The sequence below is a fragment of the Cupressus sempervirens genome, chromosome 11, assembly GCF_028749045.1.
Source record: "Cupressus sempervirens isolate cs-2001-9-10 chromosome 11, ASM2874904v1, whole genome shotgun sequence".
NCBI lineage: Eukaryota > Viridiplantae > Streptophyta > Pinopsida > Cupressales > Cupressaceae > Cupressus > Cupressus sempervirens.
Window position 1 is genome coordinate 844,152,703 of NC_143128.1, and position 13,940 is coordinate 844,166,642.

Sequence of the window (13,940 nt, forward strand, 5' to 3'; positions counted from 1 at the left end):
CACTATTGCTAGAACCTATTTTGTCTTTAATTTTGTACTCATCTTATATTTTTAGCTTCCCCTAAGTTAATCTAGGTGGGATGGGGTGGCATGGGGTGGAGTGGGGTTTGACTAAATAGGGAATTATTTAATTAATTGCCCTCTAACCATTTTATTCATTTAACCTACAATTAACTTCTTTTCCTTTTATTAAAATAGGTTTAAAATAGCTTAAGTTGTCTTATTATCATTCAATATGATATTTACATTTGACAATATCTAATTTAATTTTTCTTTATGGTTTGCATCTAGGGATTCATTCATATTTTCATAAGTATTTATTCACTCATTTGTAACATATCTTTTTGTGCAATCAATACATAATTCTTAGGTTGTTGAGAAATTATAGAGGTACCTAATTTTATTTGTGGAAATTAGTTTGCTTGTAGATGGTTCTTGACTTACAAGGTTAATTTATTAACTTTCATACCTTTAACTTGTAACCAATGCTTCTTTTATTTTTTTGTGTGCAGGAGCACCATGATAGGGCACAGAGATTCTGATGAACCAGGAGCATTGGATGGAACAAAAGGAATACTTCATGAATGATGGAGTTGAATAAGACCTAAAAGGTCCTAAATAATGTAATTGGGTCAATAGTACCCCAGAATGTAATGAAATACAATAAAGATGCAAAAAATATGTAATATTGCCATATAGGTAAAATAAGGCGTAAAGGGAGGCAATAGCCTACAACACATCAATAAATTGTGAGCCTCTCATCAGAGAGGTCTTGGCTTCGAATCTACTCCAGATTAAAACATAATAATAATTAATCTTAACGATAATAATAAATAAATAATAAATAATTCAGACTTCAGCCAATTATCTATCAAATTTTTTAAAAAACTTAAAAGGACTAATTATATTGTTCAGAGATTAAGTATTTTAAGCAGGGTGATATGCTCATTATCAGACAATATTAATGTAATAAGACCAAGTATTAAAAGTAAAGGATGTATAATTGCCAATGGCGATACAATATAAACATCAAGTAGTCAAAATCTATCGGATTACTAAACATTGTCGGTTTAGTAATCTGTCAGCATATTAGCTATGCACAGTCGGGTTCTTTAGGTAGTGATAAATGGTTTAGAAGGCTTTGTAGGTTTTTGGGGATTAAAATGTGTCAGTTTGAACGTGCCAAGCCCAAGACATGGACCATATACAGATGTAAGAAGGATTTGGAAGCAAATGGAAGCACGATTTATGTTATGCAATTCATGTTTTTATAATTGCTGACAGGCTTCTTGTAAGGATTCCACCTTTACTTCTAGTTTCTTTCAAACAATCATTATGATAACCTTTTTAAGAATTAAATCACTTGTTTTTTTGATCTTTGGATCACTTGATTTGCTTGAGAAATAAAGAAGTTATTTGTATTTGAAGTAAACTGGTCAAAACCCTCAATTAGGGAACTCGTGAATGCAAAAATGTAGGATTCTAATGTATATAATGTGCAATAAGGCCTTGGATTTGGACATTTGGGAGTAGATAGAGGGTATTTTATTGTCTCATTACTTGCAGGGAAGTATGTAGTGAGAATTGTCTACAATAGGAGGAAAGCATTGGAAGGGTTGGAGAGCCCAAAGATAGGGCAGAGAATGGTATGACTGTGATTCCAAGACAGCGAATTGGTAAGTTTGTTTCGTTTCATGAAATGGTATTGTGTTTAATGGATGAGAGTGAGCAGAGTCTCAATCCATTAGGGGTGAGGAGACACACATATAGGGTGCTTTCAAGTGACTGTTCTAAAAGTGTATGGGTGACTGTTACGCTGACAATATTAGAATGTTAGTGGTTATCTAGTCATGAAAACAGTTTATTACGTGTAATTTTTTCTAATTTTTTTCATGAATAGTTTCTTTTGTATATATTTTTTAATACAATAAAGTTACATATTCACAAACAAAGGGCGGGGAAACAAGATCACCCTGCGATTCATATGGCCACTGGCCGGAAATCAGCTATTCAACAGAAAACTTTTAGAAAACAACAGAAAACAAAGAAATCCTTATCATCAGAGCCCCACCCACAAGTGAGGTGAGAAGATGGCTCAGGGGGAGCCCAACTGTCATCAGCAATAGCAGCATTATCTTCATCTTTCTCTCCCTCAGGCCTGGGAGGAGAAATGGCTAAGTCCAGCCGGGGAAACATTTTCTAACTTTTTCAAAAAAATATGTCTTTCTCTTTGATATGGCAGACGCTTTTCGTGCTTAAATAGTCATTGCCCATTAAGACATTGAGAGTCCTTATTTGTTTAGCAACCCAAGGTAAGATCATATGTGATTGGTTGATGGTTTATGGGGAGTATGTAAGAAGTTATCCTTTGATTCCATCTTAGGAGATCCATATAGAGAGTTGATCCAAGGGGAAAAAATAGTGAATGTATGGAAGGGTTACATATATTGATAACTTGGGTATGTTATGTTTTGAAGAAAGTTCAATAAGTGGAAGAATGATCAATGTGTGATCAAGGATGGATGACAAGTTATTGATAAGATGTGGAGCCTAGTGGGAGGGGAGTATTGCTTGACCATTAAGAGGTGCTGAAGTCTTGAGAGTGTGGGTATGGGTCTAAAATTAATCCAATTGAAGGAACCAATTGATGTTGTTACAAAACAAACTAAGGAAGATATAGTTTCCTAATAGGGATTGATTGTGATCCACTAGCCTCGGTATCATTTTCATTCTCTAGCACCCCTTTTCCAATCTTCTCTCTCACATATAAATCTCACCTATCCTCCTTTCCAAAATATATAGATTCTTGATTTATAAGTAGGCATTTTTTATAGTTTGTTCATTTTCCCATGCCTTTTTGGCTGTCCATATCAATTTTCCCATGCATTGTATTTTTTCATCCTCCAATAATGACATTTTAGCCTCTTTTATCCTCTCTTATCCTTTAAAGCTATCTATTTCTTGATTGACAACCAAAAATATTAGAAAGGAAATTTATGTTATAAGAATGGTGTCTCAATCTTGCACTTATATAAGGTTACTATCTAGTAGCTTCACATTCAAGCTCATATTGGTTTGAAACTTTCTCCAAACCTACAAATGGATTAAGTAAACATGCCAATTATTTTTGTTTTGCAACATCAAGTCTATATCTTATAGATATTGAAGCATTTTTTTTGATGAATAGTCCCTTTCTATTAATATTAAGTTAGATATTCACAAAAAGGGTCGGGTCCCCATGGCCTAGGTTGCAACCTCCTCTAAGTTTTCATTTTAAATAGTAGTAAACAAAAGATTTTAGTCAATTTGGAGGCCTTAAATGCTCCAAAATGGTCTAGAAGTTGTATTATATGGATTGTAATAAAAGTTTTGTATGGATTCTAATGGTTGCATTCAGATTGACTAACTTTGGGCATGAATGGATTACACAGATGTTTGTATTTTTGAAGTATTGTACAATCTTAAACTAATGACAAGGGAGAGACAAATATAGCAATAAGGATGAAAGCATAAGGAAATGCTTAGGTAAAGTATGCATGGAAGATGACATGGTGGGTATTAGATTTTATTCTTAGATGGAGGATATGAGATATGAGAATCATTAAATAAAAAAATTATTATGTGATATTGGAGAATTATGCACACGTGAATAACATGCTTTCTATAGGATATAAGGTCAAGTATAATAATATGTAGGAAATTGTATGGCCATAGTTGGTATTTGGCCTAAGGATAGACATGTTGAGATTTTTCCAAATCATGTTTATAATTTTATTGCATATCAGTTGATATATTTGATCTCATCTCAAATCTACTCACCTGGTTCTACACATTAACCCCATTTGAAGCTTCAAATTCTATCCAATTGTTCATGGTTTAAAGATGTTTTTATTTCACTATCCAAGATCTATTTTGTGGCATCATGACACCACCCAAAGAGTTTTAAGATTGATCTTAATATTTAAACCTTCAAATTTGGATCTCCATGTTACTACCCCTTTCTACTATTTATTGTAAATTAAGTTTATTGGCTTATTGCTATGTAGTAGTATATAAATCCATTCAATACACAATCAACTATGATTCAATGAATATTTAGAAGAAATAAAATTACAGTAATTAATCATCCTAATTTGTTTATGATTTGTAGATCAAAATCATGTTTATTAATTTTATTGCATACCGGTTGATATATTTAATCTCATCTCAATTTTACTTACCTATTTATGCACATTCACTCCAATCTAAGCTTGTGTTTATCATATTAGAATACTTTCTAAGATTGTAAAATAAATCTACCAAGAAGTTTACTGTATATACATGATCTAAAGATCCAATAAATTAAAAAAAAATATTTTTAAATACATCATATTGACATGAATTTGAATGATAAAAATTCTCAACTTTTAAAAATTATATTAAAATCACCATAAGTATTGTTCTGACTTCAAAGACTATAGAGACATGATGAAGAAATCCAATAATTTTCTCAAAAATGATTTTGAATACACCGTATTTACATATATTTAAATAATTAAAACTTCTCACCTTTTTAAGAGTATATTCTTAAAAAAAAATATTATTGTGGCTTCAAAGATGTAAAGTTATATTTCATGGAATAGGAACATAATATACGGTGAAATCCAAACAATAAGAATAAAATGATGCCAAACTAAAATGAGGGCCATGGATTAGTTGTAAAATGTTGACAACACTTATTTTCCAATACAATCAATCCCACTCATTTTTCCAATAACAAAGTTTGGTGACATCTCATTTTCATACCAGAAAGTTTTTCAAACTTTTGACAAATATAACACTTTCTTTGACATTTATAGATAAGATGAATAAAAAATATTTCCGAATATCAATCTTGGGCCTGATTATGCGAGCCACTCAATTGGGTAGAGAATGGAAGTCATTATCACCACATATATAGATAGTGGACAATTCTTTGTCCCATCTCAAATGTTTTTGACACGATCTTTGAAAGCTGCAAGTCTTAGTCACACCTTTATGAAGTATTTATTCTATTTCTATGTATGTATTTTTTTATTCATTAATTATTATTATTATACTCTTAGTTCATAAATTGATTTTTACTCATATTCATTTTATTATAATTATATAATTGTATGTATATTAAGAATTTATTTATTATTTAATTTTCAATTATATTTATTTTAAGATGTTTGTATTTTTTTTTTATCATTTTAATGTGATATCATAGGTTTGACTTCATTCAAGTTCAAAGTGTGTGAAGAAAATTATAATTTAAATAAACATATTTAAATTTTTATCTTTTCTACCTCTTCTTATTAATTATTATGAAATTTGAGTTGACACACTATTATATTGCATGTTTCTATATTGTGATAATTAAGGGCATTCGATATGCATTTTAGTTTCATTAAGGAGATCACATACATAATATTAGGAGAAAATCATCTAATTGAAGTTACACCATCGAATAGGCCATCTATATTTTCATGTATGTTGTCTTCTATATTACTCATTGTCATTAAACCAACATGTCAAAGAGATTCAACATAAGAGAACCCTTTAAAAAAATCCCAATAGTTTCTTTAGGTTTGCTTGTGGTGACATCTCAATTGCTAGTTTTATCTCATGTTTTTGTTGTTCTTGGCTACTGGTTGATTATGAGTTTTCTAATGACAACATTCTCATTCAATATTGTTTCAACATACTCTGAAATGATTCTCTTATGCATTGCCACCTTGTAAAAGCTATATATCACAAAGGCACAGATATATAGTTATATGTTTTGCTAGTCCAATATCAAGTGATACATTTGAATTCCATGGAATAGAGAAAATTTATAATAGTAAGGATTGAAACTACAATGATTGTGATCAATAGATCCATTCTTTTGATGCAAGTTGAGATCCTAAGAATTTTATTAAATTAATATAATAAATTTAATAGAGGTAAAATATCAATTTGGCACATCATTTAAAAAAAAAATTCACCATCAAAATTAGAAGTAAATGCTTACATGTATAACATTTATCTTTCATCCATTTGTTGTAACTCTGTGTAAACTATTATTATTCTCACATTTAAATGTGTAATGATAATTGCATTCATCCTTTGATATACTTTTAGAGTTTTATTTTTATAAATAATTTATTAGTTTTTATTTCATTTTTTATTCAAAAAATGTAACATTATATTTCATTTGATTTGTAGTGTTTAAAAGTAGAACCATTAATCTATGTTTAATATAAATTATTTTTTACATGTAAGGAAATATACTTATTATGTGTTGTTATCGTTATTTTTATATTACTTGTTAAATCTTGACTGGAATATTTAAAAATTGACTTTATACAATGCATCAATATATTAGATCTATTCATGAAAACTTTAGAAGCACTAAAAATATTGTATGCAATCTATAAATAAAAATTATGGAATACTCACAATGAACCTCTACATGAAAGATAGGAAGATGCTCACCAGATCTATTAATTATAATTTGAAATGTAAAAGAAATACAAAACAAGAGATGGTAATATTTCAGATTAAGCATAAATCATGGATGATTCACTCCATTAAAATATGAGAAAGAACCAACTTTGCAAATATCTTAATGTTCACAATGATAAATTTATTCTTGTGATTCTAAAGATCTTGAAGATCTAGTAGTGCAATAGATATATTATATATTGGTACCACCTCTAAATAATCACTTAATGTTCTACCTATCAATAGTTTTTCCATATATATATATATATATATATATATATATATATATATATATATATATATATATATATATATATATATATATATAAAATTAAAATTAAAAACACATAACCAAAATAGAGTATCATGAAATCTTAAGGAAGATGATGCATTTTTATATTATGATCATGTTGTTTTGCTTATTCTCCTTTTACTTTCTATAAGATTATTCACATTTTATCTTGTACTTAGCCTTACCTCAATTTTGAGTGTGATTGATACTTATGATTTCTTTATGTGTGACATCATATTTTCTAATGTTTTGATATTAGAAATGGTCAGTTATTCTTTATTTATATTTCTATGCTACCCATGAACATTAAAATTTCTATGTTTACATTTATTGCAACCTATAAACTTATACTATAATTATTAGCTCTATATTTATCACTTAAGACAAATAGAAGGTTACACTTTTTCCCTAACTAAATGATACTAGTGTTTTTAGCATCTTCTGTGTATATTATAAAAATAGTTTTTAATTTATTTTGAAATTGATTCATATCCATCTGTCATTTTATCTAAAACCTAATGTTTAATACATTTAAAAAAATAAAATTTAAAGAATGACATTCTTTTAAAACTATATATATATTTTAAAGCAATAAAATAGATTCTTTTAAATTTACATTTGTAACATCGATTTCTAGTGATTGCAATTGGTTTCATTTGATTATGTTAAATATTTTATTATTGATTAAGGTTTAAATTGATGTTAATTATAATGTTGAGTTAGGTTCACTTATCAATCCATAAATTATTATCTATGTATCATAATTCAATTATTATTTTGGTTCAGAATAGGATATCAATATCTAGTGCCTAGATATTTTACATTTAAAAAAACTTAGTTTACCATTTTTCTTTAGCATTGAACACATAAGTTGATATATGGTGCAAAACCTATCTTTAGTATACAAAACTATAATAAAATAAATATACATTTAAATCATGGTAATTAAAAATATTTTTATGGGTAGTACCATGCTACATTGGGTTTGTCAAAAGAATTCTTTTCATTCCTCAAAAAGCTAATGGTAAGGTGATTTTTTTTCAACATTTTAATAGGTACAAAGGAGACTTGATCAAGCATATATGAATAAGGAGAATAGAGGTTAAATATATCAAAGATAGTTTGATCTAAGAGTGATGGGGACACAACCCACAATAGAATGGACACAACAGAAAGAGGAAAACTATATTAACTGAGAAAATAAGCTAGTACAAATAGTACAGAGAAAATAAACTTCCAAACATGCCCTAAGACTTACAATAGCATAAATTTGGAGATAATTTCTCCTTTTAGTACCTCCTCTCAAACTCCACTCTGAACTGCCTTTTACAATGCCAAAAATCTCCTTAAATAGACCCCAGAGAGTTAAGGACTAGGAGTACATTCTAGAAAGTGCTAGTAGGCTTCCACCAACCAAATAGAAGGTTCTAGAAGCTACGTTAGAAGTCGGTGCAAATCTAGAAGAATCCAAAAATGGTAACTGAACTTTCGAGAGGCATAACTTTTGAACCGTAGCTTCGATTGATGAACCGTTTACATTTTCAGAAAGCTCTCAAAGCGCTCTATAGCCATATGGACAAGCTTCGCTCATCCCCCTTTTTTGGCCCTTTTAGAGGTCATTTAATGCCCCTAACCTAACTTTGAAGCATTCTTAGGAGGTCTCCAAAACTCAAAAAACTGCAATAACTTTCAAACCGTGGGGCCTTTTGACCTAATTCTTTTTCTAGAATGCTCTAAATCACAATTACATTCATTTGGCCAATTAAAACCTTCTAGGTCACCAAAATGATGGCCAAATTGCATGCTCCTATTTTTTCAAGATTTTCTAGCACACTGATAGTTGAACTGTGAGAGTTGGAAACTTTATTTGACCCAAATGGGTGTCCAAAAATGAAAAAAAATGAAACAGAAACTAAGTCTAAGTACATTTTTTTTTGGGTGACACAAGATTGCCCTTATACCTCTAGATGCTCTTGCATCAGACACCCAGGGTAGATTGAAAGTGACCCTGTCACTTTATGAATGGTAGAGGAAATCCCAAATGGGAAACTTCAGCTGTTGAAATCCAAGTTGAGTCCTCGATCGATCGTCCTTTCCATTTGATCAAATACTCTTCATACTGCCTGTTTCTAGTACTCCTACCCACATGATGATCTAGAATGTCTTCTATCTCCTCCTTCTTAGAAACAGGAATTGGACATGGCTCTAACACTAGCTCCTCATCTGCACCATCATCATGATACTCTGTTAAATCTGCAATTTTGAAAATGGGAGAAATGTGAATACCACCTGGTAGCTCCACCTCATATGCATTTCCTGAGTCATGTTTCTTCAAAATTTTGTAGGGGCCAAATTTCTTCATTTTCAGCTTGTTGTAAGTACCGGCTGGAAATCTTTCTTTTCGTAAGTGCACCATGACTAGATCCCCTACTTGGAATTCCTTATGTCTTCTCCTTTGATCAGCCCTAGCTTTATACGCTTGATTCATCTCGGTAATGTGTGCCTGAACCTCCTCATGTAGATGCTTGATATGTTCAGCAAATTCCTCAGCTTCAGCACTTGTCCTCTCCCCTTGTTTTATCTTCCTCAGCTCTGGTGTAGTCCTTGGGCTACTCCCATATATAATTTGGAATGGTGATTTTCCAGTACTCCTATTTATAGAGTTATTATAAGCAAACTTTGCATGTGGTAGAATCAAATCCCATCCCTTGGGCTTATCCCCAACTAAACATCTCAGCAAATTGCCTAGACTTCTGTTTACCACTTCTGTTTGGCCATCAGTCTGTGGGTGATGCGTGGAACTGAATTTTAGGTCTGTTCTTAACTTCTTCCACAATTTTCTCCAGAAATACCCCACAAATTTAGTATCTCTGTCAGAAACCATGCTCCTTGGAAGACCATGTAGTCTTACCACCTCTTTGAAAAACAAGTCTGCAATATGCACAACATCATGAGTTTTGTGGCATGGAATGAAATGTGCCATTTTGGAGAACCTGTCAACCACCACGAATACCGAGTCATTACCCCTTTGTGTCCTTGGCAATCCAAGAACAAAATCCATACTTATGTCCTCACATGGCCTTGATGGAACAGGCAATGGTTGATATAGGCCAGTATTCTGACTAAACCCCTTGGCAACTTGAAAAACCTGGCAACTCTGTACAAACTTCTTCACATCCTGTGAAATTTGAGGCCAAAAATAATGTTCTCTAAGAATGGCAATGGTCTTATCTCGACCAAAATGTCCTGCCATCCCTCCACTATGTTTCTCCTTAATCAGATTTTCCCTCACGAAACTTCTTGGAATGCACAATTGACTACCCTTGAACAACATGCCATCCTGAATCAAATAGTCTAACCACTTGGTTCTATCTACAACAATAGGTTCTTTACAAGCTTTCCATGCTTCAGCAAAATCAGGATCCTCGGGGTACAAATTCTTGAGTTCATCAAACCCAACTACTTCAACCTACATTGTTGTAAGCAACAACTGTCTCCTACTTAGTGCATCTGCAACCCTGTTAGATTTTCCACTTCTATGCTTCAACACAAATGTATAGCTCTGCAAGAACTCTACCCACTTCATATGCCTCTGATTCAATTTACCTTGACTATTTAGGTACTGTAATGCCTGATGATCAGTATACAAAACAAATTCCTTTGGCAATAAATAATGCCTCCATTTCTTTAAGGCCTGAACTATTGCATAGAACTCTTGATCATAAATAGAATACTTCTTCTTTGCATCATTCAATTTTTCACTAAAATATGCAATAGGCTTACCTTCTTGGCTTAATACAACCCCAATAGCGCTGCCACTGGCATCACAATCTACCTGGAAAACCTTTCTAAAATCTAGAAGTGCCAACACAGGCTGTTCTGTCACCTTCTTCTTTAGCAATTCAAAACTTCTCGTAGCTGCTGCAGTCCATTTGAACTCTTTTCTATCCCCTCTTATTGTATCAGTTAGGGGTGCACATATGCCACTGAAATTCTTAATGACCTCCCTGTAAAAACTAACCAGACCATGAAATGATCTTACCTCAGTAGCAGACCTTGGAGCAGGCCATTCCAAGATGGCTTTTACCTTCTCCGGATCCATTTTGAGACCTTCAAGTGATATAACAAACCCCAAATAGACTAACTCCCTTTTTGCAAAGTTACACTTCTTCAGATTAATTAACAGTTTCTCTTCCCTTAGCCTTTCAAGGACACTACGAATATGCAATAAATGTTCTTCCAAAGTCTTGTTGAAAATTAAAATATCATCCAAATAAACAATAAAAAATTTTCCCAAGAACTTCTTAAGTACCTCATTCATGAGCCACATGAAGGCGCTTGGGGCGTTCGTCAATCCAAAGGGCATGACTAACCACTCATAAAGACCCTCCTTGGTCTTGAAGGTTGTTTTCCACTCATCTCCTTCTCGAATCCGTATCTGGTGATAACCACTCTTCAGATCTATCTTTGTGAAGTACTGAGCTCCACTCAAGCAGTCCATAATGTCATCCATCCTTGGAAAAGGAAATTGGTACTTGATGGTGATCCTATTTATAGCTCGAGAATCTGTACACATCCTCCACTCTCCATCCTTCTTTGGTGCGAGTACTGCAGGTACTGCACATGGACTCAGGCTCTCGAATCAAGCCCTTCCTCAACAACTCCTAAACCTGTCTATTTAGCTCCTCTGTTTCAGTAAGAGTCATCCTGTGAGCAGCCTTGTTAGGAAAACTAACTCCTGGAATCAAATCTATCTGATGACTAATTTGCCTTACTGGTGGCAATCCATCTGGAACATTATCAGAGATAATATCTCCAAACTCCCCTAGTAAATCTGAAACTTCAAGTGGTATTTCACTACTACCTTCTTTATCTTTCCTAGGAATCAAAGCATAGCACATATGCTGATGTTTCATGCCATCTAAAAACTTCCTTCCATCAACAAGAGAAATCCTAGCACTGCTACATACCTTTTCACCTTCCTTTTTCATGGGCTTCAATTTGTGGCAAACTCCATCCTTTGTCAGAGAGTATGTGTTTACATGTCCATCATGCACTACATGTCTATCAAATTGCCATGGTCTACCCAGCAATAGATGGCAAACATCCATTGAAATAACATCACAGAGAACTTCATCATGGTAACTCCCAATTTTGAATTTTACTAAACATTGTTCACTTACCAGGACCTTATGATCATCTTTTACCCAAGCAATCCGATAGGGCTGGGGATGTTTCTCCCTCTTGAGCTTCAGCTTAGAGACCATCTCTTCTGATACCAAGTTATCAGTGCTACCACCATCAATGATCATGTCACAACATTTATCCTCACACTTGCATCTGGTATGAAATAGACTCCTCTGTTGTCCTAGTTCAATCTCACCACTTAGTAGGACTCTTTCATTTACCAAGGTCTCTCCTCTTTCTGCGTCCTCTGAATGTGATGATTGTGCATCCTCATCCACATGAGCAACCCTAGCTTGGCCCTCAGCTCTCCTATCTATCCTTCCTTGTCGTTGAGGGCATTCAAAGGCACAATGACCTTCTTCATTGCAATGGAAACAGGTACCACAGAAGCCTCCTCTTCCTTGTCCACGTCCTCTACCTCTTCCTCTCTGATTTCCAAAGTCTTGATCATGGGAGCGGTTGAAACCCTCATTCCTCTGGTTTCTACTAGTACCCTCATCTTCATTTTTCTTTTGAGTTTCATTGCGGCCTCTAGATGATCTACCGCTTCCCCTTCCTCCTTGACCGCGCCCTCTTTGTCTTCCTTCAAACCTTTTATTTAGCTTCTCTTCAACTCGTAGGGCAAACTAGTATGCCTCTTCAACGCTGGTCATTCTTACTAGACTTAATTCCTCCTGGATGCTAGGTCGCAACCCACTGATATAACGAGCAACCTTCTCCTTATTTGCTTCTACATGTCCCGCTCTAATCAAGAGTCGATAAAATTCCTCTGTATATTCTTAGACTGATCTTCTTGCTTTCTTTAACCCATGCATCTTCTTAAACAAATCAAGCTCATAGTCCACAGGAATGAACTGCTTCTTCAATTTGTCCACCATGCGATCCCATCTTGTGATCTTCTCCTTTCCTCTTCTGTTTCTTTCCAATTGAACCTCTTGCCACCAGATTTTGGCATGGCCTTTCAATTTGGCCTTTGCAAACTTAACCCTATCTAGGTCCCTAATATCCTCATACTCAAAGTATTCTTCCAGTTCATTGATCCAATCGATCAACTTATCTAGTTTCAGATTCCCTGAAAACACACCCACTTCAATTGTGGGTCTTTTCCCAAACTTAGTAATGACCCTAAAAAGCCTTTCCTCTGCATGATTCAAAACTTACCCGTCAAATTCCCCTTTTGGTTCCATTACTTCTTCTTCATTGTCATCCTCATTGTCGTCACCTACGATAACATTTTCTCCTCTATGGAGCTCCTCTTGCAATGCTTGTACCTGCCTTTGGAGGGCTCTAACCTCCTCAGGATTAATAGCTCTGGCCCTTCCACCACGCTCTCTTTGTGGAGGCATCTTCTTAACTCAAACCCACAACCACACAGTCCTGGTGCAAACAACCTCACAGTCGGCGCTCTGTCTACACACTCAAGAAAAACAGATCTGATACCACTTGATGGGGACACGAACCACAATAGAATGGACACAACAGAAAGGGGAAAATTATATTAACTGAGAAAATAAGCTAGTACAAATATTACAGAGAAAATAAACTTCCAAACATGCCCTAAGGCTTACAATAGCATAAATTTGGAGATAATTTCTTCTTTCAGTACCTCCTCTCAAACTCCACTCTGAACTGCCTTTTACAATGTCAGAAATCTCCTTAAATAGACCCCAGAGGGTTAAGGACTAGGAGTACATTCTAGAAAGTTCTATTAGGCTTCCACCGACCAAATAGAAGGTTCTAGAAGCTGCGTTAGAAGTCGGTGCAAATCTAGAAGAATCCAGAAATGGTAACTAAACTTCCGAGAGGCATAACTTTTGAACCGTAGCTCCGATTGATGAACCGTTTACATTTTCGGAAAGCTCTCAAAGTTCTCTATGGCCCTATGGAAAAGCTTTTCTTGTACCACATTTTTGGCCCTTTTCGAGGTCATTTAATGCCCCTAACCTGACTTTGAAGTATTCTTAGGAGGTCT

The 13,940-nt window shown here is 33.8% G+C and overlaps 1 long non-coding RNA gene across 1 annotated transcript; it reads left to right on the top strand.

Annotated features, from left to right (window-relative positions):
• Positions 1-1,062: 1,062 nt before the first annotated feature.
• Positions 1,063-1,893, top strand: LOC149532192 (uncharacterized). Its single transcript, XR_016359148.1, has 2 exons — positions 1,063-1,291; positions 1,567-1,893. It is a non-coding gene; the product is annotated as an uncharacterized LOC149532192 (long non-coding RNA).
• The last annotated feature ends 12,047 nt before the right edge of the window (positions 1,894-13,940 follow it).